Raw genomic sequence first — 13,529 nt, 5'->3', positions numbered from 1 at the left:
ATTTTATCTTTGCCATGATGAAAGTAAATAATATTTGACTAGATATTTTTCAAGACACTTCTATACAGCTTAAAGTGTCATTTAAAGCTTAACTAGGTTAATTAGGTTAACTAGGCAGATTAGGGAAATTAGGCAAGTTATTGTATAACGATGGTTTGTTCTGTAGACTATCAAAAAATATATAGCTTAAAGTGGCTAATAATTTAGACTTTAAAATGGTTTTTAAAAAGTTAAAAACTGCTTTTATTCTAGCCGAAATAAAACAAACAAGACTTTCTCCAGAAGAAAAAATATTATCAGACATACTGTGAAAATTTCCTTGCTCTGTTAAACATAATTTGGGAAATATTGAAAAAAGAAAAAGAAATTCAAAGGGGGGCTAATAATTCTGACTTTAACTGTATATTAGATTAGTCTAGGCCTGTCACAATATCTATAACTTATATAACAACTATGTAACAATTATGGACACTGTAAAAATCTTGCTGCCTTAATTTGATCAGTTTAATTAAATGACGCAGTTCATTCTGCTGTGGCGACCCCCGATTAATAAAGGGACTAAGTCAAAAAGAAAATATATGAATGCATTAAATGAATTTTTCTAATCATCACAACATAACTCAATCAAACTGACTAAAATATTACGTTAAACTTTTTGTTTAAACCTGATTAACTTATTATAATAAGTTAAAGCAACATAAACATATTTGTTGTCTTGACTTTTTGTCATTAGATTTTTTACAAGTGTATAATAAAAATATCATTTTAAAGGTTAGTGCTGATAAATAATGCTGATTATTGTCATTTTGGTTAATAAATAACTTCATGTGTAGCTGACATCCATTTACTGACATATTGAAGTTCATATTAATAAAAAAATTGAATAATATTAAAACAAATATTCCATAAAAATAATTACCTTTTGTAAAATATGAATAGGCGACACGGTAGCTTAGTGGTTAGCACTGTCGCCTCACAGGCAAGAAGGTCGCTGGTTCTAGTTCTGGCTGGGTCAATTAGCATTTCTGTGTGGAGTTTGCATGTTCTCCCCGTGTTGGTGTGGGTTCCGAGTGCTCCGGTTTCCCCCACAGTCCAAAGACATGCGCTATAGGTGAATTGAATAAACTGAATTGGCCGGAGCGTATGTGTGCGAATATGAGTGTGTACAGGATGTTTCCCAGTACTGGGTTGCTGCTGGAAGGGCAGCCGCTGTGTAAAACATATGCTGGATAAGTTGGTGGTTCATTCTGTGGTGACCCCTGATGAATAAAGGGACTAAGACGAAGGAAAATGAATGAATGAATAATACAGGGACTCACACTAAATTAGTCCGTAATAATTTGTTTTTATTCATGTGTATGTATAGTTTAAGTTAAATTCATTAGCCCTCCTTTAAAATATTTATTCCTTTTCCCCCATAACACAGAGAAGAATTTATTTTTTAATCCAGCCAAACTAAAATAAACAATTTTTAAGAGAAATATAATAGGAAATACTGTCAAAATCTCCTTTAAACATTACGTGAGAAATATTTGAAAAAAATTATATTGTTTTAAATAATAAAATAATTATATTATTAGTTTAAATAATAAAAAATATATATTTAAATATTAAAACAATAATTTCCTACAGCCTAACAGTTAAAACTCTTAAATTTCATAATTTAAATAAATAAAATCTCATTATCATTTATATTTTATTTGCCCTAAAATCAATGACCAGTTTTTACTTTTTACTGTTTACTAAACATACAAAAACAGCAGGTTAGTTGTACATGGTGCATGATACATGAATGTGCTCCACGCAGGTTTCTGCATCTCGTTTATATACACTATGAACAGCAGCTACGCTAATTATTCTCTTTATACTCTATTTCCTCCTGGGGATACTCATCCCGAGGCCCTCAGACTATGCAGGACAGCTGATTCGATCCAAGACCAGCGACGAGATGATCCCAAGGTTTCCATTTCTTGGACCAGGCCATATCCTGAGCAGCTACTGCGGTGGTCATGGAGGAGTGGAGAGCATGAGACTGATTCCTGTGATGCTCCAGACAAGTCTTCGCTGAGGTCCAGCTTGGCCAACGGAGGAATGGTTCTGCCCAACTGAGCTTGGTTTCTCTCGAGGTTTTTTAATTATTCACTTTCGCCAATTGGTGAAGTTTTTTCCTCGCCGCTGTCGGCTCTGGCTTGCAAGGTTTGGGATCTGTAGAGCTGTGCATTGATGGATTTGCTCTTCAGTGTTTGGACTCTCAGTAGTGAATACTAAACCACACTGAACTAAGCTAAACTGAACTGAACTTAAACACTGAACATTGAACTGACACGGATTCAATTTACTGTGACCTTTCAAGTGAAGCTGCTTTGACACAATCTACATTGTAAAAGAGCTATACAAATAAAGGTGAGTTGAATTGAACAATTTCATAGATAAATGAATAAATAAATACATAAATTAATTTAAAAAATAAACAAACAAACAAATAAATTGTAAAAAAGTAAATTAAATAAACAATAAAATACAAGTGAATAAATGATTAGATAAATAAAATAAACAAGTGAAATAATAAATAAATGCATAAATAAATTATAAAACTAAAATAAGTTAATACATAAATGATCAAATAAATAAAATAAACAAGTGAAATAATAAATAAATGAATAATTAAACAAGCAAATTGTAAAACTAAAATAACAAGTGAATAAATACATGATTTATAAAATAAACAAGTGAAATAATGAATGCATAAATAAATTGTAAAACTAAAATAAATAACTGAAATAATGAATAAATAAATTGAAAAATCAAAATAAACAAGTGAAAATATAAATAACCTTATAAATAAATAAATTGTACAAATAAAACAAGTGAATAAATAAATACACAAACAAATAAACATTCGTTCATTAATTTTCCTTCGGCTTAGTTCCTTTATTTATCAGGGATTGCCACAGCGGCAAATAAAAACAGCAAAGTTACATTGGCAACTTTGTAAAAAGTGTTTAAATTTAGTAACATCCCACCCACAACGTCCGCATGTATATACACAAACAAAATGGATGAAGAAATAAATCCACAGATATACAATATAATAACAAAACAATTGAAAGGCTTAGATTGAATTAGTTTGTAAATGTATTCGCATCCTCTAACATACACAAAAATTCTAAATGGGTCTCATGTCTCTAGAATTACCATTTATTGTAAAACTTTATTATTTTCTCAATGAATGAAGCACGTTGCATCTCGCATCCAGTTGATGCATCCAGTTGGCATCTCGCATCCAGTTGTCAAAAGCCAGAGGACAACTTTGTTTCGAGAGTAGAATGCCCAGTCCTGCTAACAGTTATGGCCAGTTTTATAGAGCAAATGGTTTGACTGATTTTTAACAGTTTATTCAGGAGGCCTCATTCAATCCTAATGTAATAATGTAATCAAACTATATATAATTTTATTACCATGAAATTCCAGAGTCAAATTAGCCATCGCACACATTACTTCTTCTTCTTATTATTATTGTTATAATTATTATTGTTATTATTATTATTATTATCATCATCATTATTATTATCATTATCATCATTATTATTATTATTATTATTATTATTATTGTATTATTATTGTTATTATTATTATTATTATTAATATTTTTATTATATTATCAATAACATCATATTTCCAAAAAAGTTCTCTAAAATGAAGTGTTTTAATTTCATTCGATCTCTATGTACACCAGCAGAGGGCAACATCAAACAACATAAACAGCCACACTTCTACTAAATATTACGACGAGCTGTTTTAATTGTTAGCTATGATAGCGATTTTTTTATTGCATAACAAGAACAATAGCATATAAAAATGAGGAATATAATGCTTACATTTTTTTTTACATCAAAGGAACAAATCAGTAGAGACTAAAAAAACTGAAAAATAAAATAAAATGACAGGGGATATATAAATTACAAAAAAAATCGCATGAGAAAAGGATTCCAAAATTGCATACATCCTTATAGCTTTTTAATTGTTTGTGTCTTTTAGGGTTTCGATATAATGCTTATAATCAATTTTAAACTAATAAATATTAGGCTTATCATTTGACCATTTTTGTTTGTGTACATGGTACTTCTCAGATATTATCATTAAATTAATAAACAAATTTTAGCTCCAAAGGTTTGTTATTATTATTATTATTATTGCAAATCAAAAAAATATCCTTACAAGAAAACTGAATTTTTAATTTTGTAAGTTTAAGTAAAAGACATTCAACATCAAATCAAAACACTTGGGTATATGTGCATTCAAAAAACAGGTCTTTAATCGACTCCTCCTCTAATTCACAAAAAGTGCACGTAGATTCCATGTCTCTAAAAATTTTGAACAACTTGCTTCACTGGATAAATTAAAAGTATTAGTTTATTTGTCACTTCTTTAACTTCATTGGTGAGACAGTATTAACTAATTAAGTTCCAAACTTTCCAGTCAATCTGCTTAAGTAAGGAATTCCAAAAAGATTTGCATTTAGGCAATAATGTGGTTCTGCGTAGCTTTTTAATGTAACAGTTATTAAATTTATTGTCTGTACTTTTCACACCACTGATACTTAACTGATTAGTATGCAAATGATTTGATTCAGAGGATAAATTACTGGATAAGAGCTGAACAAGTCCACTAGGAATTGCATCAAATACTATTGCTAATTGTTTAGCAGTTATGGGGATCTTAGTAATAATTGAGAAATTTACAATAATTAAAAAGTTGTCCATTACTTTTGAATAACTGTCTCACCAATATAATATCATTATTGTACCAGTTACTATAAAATAAGGATTTCTTTTTAAAGGTTATACATTTGTTGTTCCATATTACTGATTTATGTGGAGAAACATTATGGTTATTAATAAGCATCCATAGTAAGCATACCTGTTTATGAAAAGAGGAAAGTTTTATCAACACCTCGTCAATACCAAAATTACATCTTAAAAACAATTCTAAACTCCCCACCTGGTCAAAAACTAATTCAGGGATGAAGCTCCAAATTTGGCCTTTAGAATTCAGGTAATTCTTAATCCCATTTGATTTTAAATACACAATTAAAAGTGCTGAAGTCAAGAACATTGAGACCACCATCTTCAACTGGATTGCACAAAATCGTCTTTTTTAAATAATGTGGTCTGTTCCTCCATATGAAATTCAACAAAATTTTATCCACCGCTATGCTAGCGATAGCTTAAGTTAGTACACGGGTAATGACGCAGCGTGCTTGAGTTTCGTTGCTGTCTGAAGAGATCATGTATTCACCATTCACATCTGATGTGTGATGCTATGTGGCAAGCGGACTAACATTAACCCTTAAAACTAGTACTACAGTATTATTGTAAACTAATAGTATATATTCATTATTAGCTTTTTATTTGGAAAGACACCAATCAGATTAGATATAGTAGTAATGCTAGGCTACTATCTCACATGACTAGTAGTGATCCAGGCTGTTTTACTTTTTTCAAGTAACAATTTTCACATTTTTGTCATTATTTTCTCGTCACAAGTAGCTGTATATTTTATAATAAACAAGAATTATTTATAATACATTTAATAATACATTTAATGACCCTCTTAGCTGCTGCTAGGCCTAGTCAACCAACTAGAACTAGCAGTAGCAGCTAAGAAGAGGGTCCATTTGTGAAGCTGCAGAGAAAGCCACAAGATGGCTATGGATAAAGACGGCTGATCTGTGGGTGATGTCTACTGGGACGCCAGCTGGGGTCTGATCAACCTCAGCTGGGTCACCAAAGGTGTCTGATGTTGAAACACCTAGTGACCCCAGGATGCATCCTTGACGATGTGTCCCTGAGCATCTAGATCAGGGGCAGTGTTGCCAGATTGGAAATGTCAAAGTATCGTACCAGAACATTAAAATTATTCTTTTGTGGGAAAATTATCGTAGACGAGTCAAACGGAGAGTATAAAGATATTATCTAGACAAATAGCGTTTTGACACAATGTGCAAATTACCACAATACATAAAATCAACAAGGCGTATACCTTAGTGGAAAGGTTCAAACTCCACCTCTGAGTCGCTGTCATTGGATACAGTACCTGCGTGTTGCCAGATGTTGAGGGATTCATTTTGCGGTACAAATTGGATACGTCGAAGGACCGCAATAGGGCTGGTTGGCTTGAAAGCAGTGCACCCTCCTGAAATTTTAACACACTCTGAGGTGTGCACGAGCCCATTCAGAGTATCTGTAATGAGACGATTTCGTGCCTTTGTTTTAATGAGATTAACTTTGGAAAAAACACGCTCACAAGATGCATTTGAACGGGGAAAAATGAAAACATTCATTCATTTTCTTTTCAGTTTAGTCCCTTTATTATTATTTTATAATTATTTTTTGGGGGTTTTCACCTTTAATGTATAGGACAGTAGAGATTATTGACAGAAAAGCATGAGAGAGAGAGAAGGGAAGGATCGGCATAGGACCGTGAGGCGGGAATCAAACTCAGGTCACCGTGAGCACCAGAGTGCATGTGTCTACGCACTAACCATTACACCACTGGCGCCGACCTTAGTCCCTTTATTAATCCGGAATGAACCGCCAACTTATCCAGCACATGTTTTATGAAGCGGATGCCCTTCCAGCCGCTACCCATCACTGGGAAACATCAATACACACTCATTCACACACATACGCTACAGACTATTTTATAGCTTACCCAATTCACCTATAGCACATGTATTTGGACTTGAAAACCGGAGCACCCGGAGGAAACCCACGCAAACACAGGGAGAAGATGCAAACTCCACACAGAAACGTCAGCTGACCAAGCTGAGGCTCGAACTAGTGACCTTTTTGCTGTGAGGTGAATGTGCTACACACTGCACCACCGCGTCACCCAAAAAAATGAAAACATCAAGGGCAAAACACCCCTGTTCTCATCTTTCTTTTCAGCACTATTTTTTTCACGATTGACGTCAACCTGCGACGCGATTGACGTCAACCTGAAAACTACTGACCTAAGCACGGCCAGTGTTGCCAACTATTTCCAATGAAAAGTAGCTAAAGCCTGCCTGAAAAGTAGCTAAATGTTGCCAGATGACGTCACGCACAAATTTGCATATAAGTGATGTCATCACAAACTCTCTGAGGCGCCGTGTAAAGCATTACATCCAGATGCACAATAAATAGGTTCTTAACATTTTACGTTGCGTGATGACGTCATTGCGTAATCACAACTCAAAACTACATCTTTAAATAGTTTACAAAATAATTAATGTATTCTCAATTTGACTGGCAATCTCAGCAAAAACATTATTTGACATATGTCCATTTAGAGTTGTATGAAAAATAGCGTTGACTATTTGTAAAATACAAACACTTTTTGATAAGACTTTAATTTTAAATATAACACTGATAATGAACAGTTACATTGTTTTAAACAATCACAGCTTGTGTACTTACTCTTTTTAACTTGTGAAATTAACACATTTGTGAAAGTGACAACAATTATAGCACTATTGGAATTTATTGCTACCTAAATTACCAACAATTATACATGTTAACAAATATCAGTAAATTAACAGTTATGAAAAACAATCTGAGCTAGCAATTAACTTGAATATGACATGTGTGTGTTGAGTGAAGCCTGCAGCCACTGCTCTTTTGAGGCACTTTTTAAAAATTGCTAAAATAGCCAAATGAATGTTAAAAATTGCTAAATTTGTTGCTAGGTGCTTTTTGAAAAAAAAGTTGCTAAATCTAGCAACAAAATTGCTAAGTTGGCATGACACTGAGAATGACCGCGTGGCAGGAATGTTAACTTGGAGAGCCTGTCTCCAAGTTGATTGGCTGAGATGATGTAACGTAAAATGACATAGAAAACGTACGTAACTCCATGTTTTCCTCACAGACAGTCGACAAAAGATGCAGCTAGATCAAAAAGTATAGAAGTCCTAAGATTACTATGAAATTAATTTTAATTGCCATAAAACTATTTTTAATTATCGTACATTTTAGACTTTTTTCATTATTGATCAGACATCATACAGAGGTCGAAATTATCATACAAATACGATAATTATCATACGTCTGGCAATGCTGATTAGGGGTGCCAGAACTTTTTCTTATAAAGGGCCAAAAACCAAACTTGATTGAGAGCTGTGGGCTAAATATATACAGTACCAAACCGTATTACATTACATTTGCCCAGGGGAATTTCCTCATTTATTATGTATTATTTAAAAGAAAAAAAAAACTATAAAAACATTGCTTTAAATCATATTTAATTTCTAATGCAGTATCATTTTTAACATTTTATACTTAACTTATTTCTGTAAAAATATAAACAGTTCCATTTATAACACAATGGAGATCAATGCTGAATACACTAGTCGAGCTATGTCAGATGTATTGTACGTCAAGTGACAGTATTTACATTTTAAAAGTCTGATTCATTTACATTTGAGTCATTTAATTTCAGTTGCCTTTTTTGTATCTCAGAAATAAAACTGATTAACAAAAGGTTATGTTAAATTCAAAATTCAAATTGACAATTTCTGTCAAAGGCATTGCCTCAACCACCAACATTCTCTCTCTCTTCTCAGATGGGATGGTGGGCCAAATCACAGGTTACTGTGGCCAACTTTGGGCCCACCATGGGCATCTCTGATCTAAATTATGTATTTTGCACACTGTAATTTTACTAATAACAATTTTAATTTCACTAGTCACTCGTTTACTGGTCATATTTATTAGTCTTAAACAAAAAGTAGTAAATAAGGTAAACAAATTAGTCAAATGACCAAACGTGGTGGAACAGTGGGTAGCACGATCACCTCACAGCAAGAAGGTCGCTGGTTTGAGCCTCGACTTGGTCACAAATTACCTCAGATTAATAAAGGGACTGAGCCGAAAAGAAAATGAATGAATGAATGAATTAGTCAAATAAAACAAAAATTTTACAAGCTGGATTCGCAAAATGAGAAAAGAAACCCTCTATGTTTAAAATGGTTAGCCGCAGCTAGTTCTCCGATGTTGATTTGCATGACTAAACCGTTTTTACTCCACCAGAAGAAAAAGATAAGCAGTATATTATACTCAGGTTCATACTTTCCATAAAAAGTAACTAAGTAACGCAAAATAGTTACTTTTAGGGGAATTATTGAATAAAACATTAGCCGCAACACTGTTGCTTACACGTTCCCTAACTATGGAATGAAGATTTTCCATTTAATCTACATATGAAAGCAAATGGGCTGATTGGTCCAAAATATCAAATAAGAAAAATACATACGTTTTCCCATCCAGCTTCCCAAATAAACAGATTTCCGGTTGACGCGGCTTGCCATATTCGGGGGTTAATCGCATAACGTCATCCCGAGCTGTGGAGTGCGCAGTCTGCGCATGCGCAGGAGCGATCTCTGAGGACGGAGAACAGAACAGCTGTACGATACCGGAGGCCACAATGCGACTGGCGCTCTGGGCTCCTGCCTCGATTCGCATCCGCAATGGCTGCGCATAACGAAGCCCGGATCTTGTACTATGCGCTCCTCTAGTCCTGCAAACACACGAGCACAAGCGGAGCCGTCTCAAAATGAGCACCGGATTCAGCTCCAGCTCCTGCCGCTTCGCGGATTATTTCGTGATCTGCGGTCTGGACACCGAGAGCGGCTTAGAACCAGACGAGCTGTCCGGTAAGACCCAATTCAAGAACAGGGCAGTTCAGGACTCTGATTTTGACCCTTGTAGGTTATTGTAGCTGCTCTAGTAGTTTTTATATGATGTATAAATCCTTATGCTACAATAATGGCTGTGTACTGCTATACTGAAGAAATACGTTGAAATAATCTCAGCTGTAAGCTACATCAGAGCTATTGAACACATGAATCCATTTTAAATATTCATATTTATTTATACACTCTGGACATGCGAACAAACATTTAGTGTTACAGATTTGACCATATGAGTAACCATAATATCTGCAAACAATTGTTTCTTATTGCTTCTTATTGGGAATATTTGGTTTAAAAATGAATTATAAATAATAAAATTATTTATTTCATGATAGATCTTCCACCTATAATCTTTATTAAAGCATATAACAAACAAAAAACATTGAGACTGACTATACTTGTGTTATAGAAGACAAAATAGTGAGAAATCAGTTCACGATCGAGCTGTTTATGTGCTACTTTTGTTTATATTAATGTTGACTTCATGGGATTTCTTCTGTCATTAACAGTCCCTTCATCTCCTCAGAATGAGTTTGTTATTATGTCATCTTTTCAGACTGTTTCACCTCAGATCTTAATGATCGATTCCTTCATTTCCAGCATTCAACTGCGTCTGAACATAGTCCCATTAATTCATATAAACAAATTTACTTCAAGTATAGCATCTTTTAGTGTTGTGCAGTGGATCAATCATCTGAAAGGCTCGTTTAAACCATGCACGTGAACTGCTGTAGGGCGAGAGTGCAGATTTCCTGTGGTTTCAGGGCTTCCTCATCTTGCATTTTTTGTTTTGGTAGATCTCCACTGCTGTAATCAGAGACTCAGAGTTGTTTTCTCTTGAATGTTCATGGATTTTATTTTGGTGAATATGGGTTTTTCATTTCACACAGGTTTTTCTGTGTTTCATTTGATAATGTTTTTGGTTACATCAGTGTCAGTGGATGACAGTACACTAAAAAAATGATACATTTTCGCTGCTTGTTCAAACTGCTTATTTAAAATGAGCTGAAACAACACAATTTTAAAACTTTTTGGGACATCTTAATTACTTTATGTTCAGTCTGCTTAAATTTGTTAAGTTAACTTAATTGATTTGTGTTGGGACAACATGAATGAATTGTGTAGAACCCAGCATATTTTCCAGTGTAGCTGCTCAGAAAACTGCACCAGTGGTGTTGTAAATCATATGCAAAAAGTGAAACGCTGTGAATCAGCCATTGAATTTTGTTCGCTGAATTCGAGTTCCTGGTAATGCTATTTCTGGATACAGGGCCCAAAAAAACCCCAACAATACTGCATTTCAACGAAGCTCAAAGTTTTAGGATGTTAAGTAGCTTTTAATATATTTATAAATATTAATATCATGATCTTATAGTATAAAATTAACTATTATTAATCGATTTAATTATGAATTAATTTAATTACATTTACTATAATGGTTGTACCCTGTTCTGGTTCTTTCCAAATGTTTCAAAAATTTACAGAACAGCATTTGTGTACGTTTTTCCCAGTGAATTTTTGCTAAATTTCACTGGTGACAGTGATGACTATTATGTTGACAAAACAATCTCTGTGATGAATACACAAAAATTAGAAATGCTGTATTAGCCCTGGAGTTGCTTGATGTCATTTTGTAGCATTCATGTTGTGTTTATGTAAATGTGAAGATAGCAGTGATACAATTTATTAATAAATAAAAATCATATTAATCTTAATATATCATAACTTAAAAATATCTGAATCATATACATTTTTATAAATCCTAACTTAATAATATCTGAATCATAAGAAATCTTAATAAATCATAACTTAATAATATCTTAAATCATAAAAAAAATCCTAATAAATCACGACCTAATAATATTGGAATCATAAAAAATCTTAATAAATCATAACTTAATAATATCTGAATCATAAGAAATCTTATTCGATCTCTGGGGATCTCTGAGGATCATAACTTAATAAATCATAAGTTAATAAAATCTGAATCATATGAAATCTTAATAAATCATAACTTAATAATATCTTGAATCATAAAAAAATCCTAATAAATCACGACCTAATAATATTGGAATCATAAAAAATCTTGATAAATCATAACTTAATAATATCTGAATGATAAAAATCTCAATGAGAAAGAGCTTTATTGCCTTTATTCAGATAAAAATATCTGAATCATAAAAATCTCAATAAATCATAACTTGATAATATCTAAATAATAAAAATCTTAATAAACAACGATTTAATAATATCTGAATAATAATAATCGCCATAAATGATGACTTAAGAATCTTAAGTCATAAAAATCGTAATAAATCATGACAAAATAGTATCTGAATCATAAAAATCTCAATAAATCATAACTTAAAAGTATCTGAACCATAAAAATCTTAATAAATCATGACTTAATAATATCTGAATCATAAAAATCTCAATAAATCATAACTTAAAAGTATCTGAACCATAAAAATCGTAATAAATCATGACTTAATAATATCTGAATCATAAAAATCTTAATAAATTATGATTTAATAATATCTTAATCATTCAAATCTTAATAAATCATAACTTAATAATATCAGAATCATTCATTCATCCATTCATTTTCCTTTTGGCTCAGTCCCTTTATTAATCTGGGGTCGCCACAGCGAAATAAACCACCAACTTATCCAGCATATGTTTTATGCAGCAGTTGCCCTTCCAGCTGCAACCCATTACTGGGAAACATCCACACACTCATTCACACACATACACTACGGACAATTTAGCTTACCCAATTCACCTATACCGCATGTCTTTGGACTGTGGGGGAAACCGGAGCACCCGGAGGAAACCCACGCGAACACAAAAGATGTTTTGTGAATGAATTAAAAATATATTGAATATAAAAATGAAAATATTGCTTAAAGGGGGCAAATTACATTGACCTTTAGATGGTTTTAAAACCGCTTTTATTCTAGCTGAAATAAAATAAATAAAACTTTCTCCAGAAGAAAAAATATTATTGGAAATACTGTTAAACATCATTTGGGAAATATTTGAATATATAAAATATCTTGACTTCAAGTATATACTGCAGAATTTAGGTCTTGTGAAAGCTTGCGATCATTTATATCTGTTAAGTGACAAATGCATTGATGAGTAATAAGTGATTCATTTAGAGATGTGTAGTAAAACTGACCCTTCAGTGAACGTGACTGGTGTCCCCCGGTAGGGTAAAACCCAATCAATAGACCAAAACCCTCCAGACAAAAAGAGGTCACTGTGATCCTCAAGAGAGAACAAAAACATCAATTCCAAAAGCAGCAGCATCCAATCACAGTGAAGCAGGAGTTTAAGTGACACAAAGCTGCTTAAAAAGTTTGAATGTGCACTACTTTAAAAGAACTAAAAGCAGGTGATTGGGTACCACTCTTGAGTTGGCCTAGTTAGCTGGGGAATGAAACTGCTAACATGCTGTTTTTAGGGGAAACGAGTCAGTCAGGTTTTTTTTTGGTCATGCATTTGCAAGTGTTAAAGTTTCTTTAATGTATTCACACTATAGTGTGTGATATGGGCTGTCCGTTTGGGGTTTTGTTGATAGATAGAAGCACTAAGTGTAAAGAGTTATAATGATGTACAGTTGAAATCAGAATTATTAAACCCCTCTTTGAATTTATTATTTTTTAAATATTTCCCAAATGATGTTTAACAGAGTAATGAAATTTTCACAGTATGTCTGATAATATTTTTTCTTCTGGAGAAAGTCTTATTTGTTTTATTTCGGCTAGAATAAAAGAAGTTTTTAATTTTTTAAACA

Source organism: Danio aesculapii, unplaced genomic scaffold (assembly GCF_903798145.1).
Source record: "Danio aesculapii unplaced genomic scaffold, fDanAes4.1, whole genome shotgun sequence".
NCBI classification, from domain to species: Eukaryota; Metazoa; Chordata; class Actinopteri; order Cypriniformes; family Danionidae; genus Danio; species Danio aesculapii.
Note: the sequence above shows the minus strand (reverse complement) of the source record.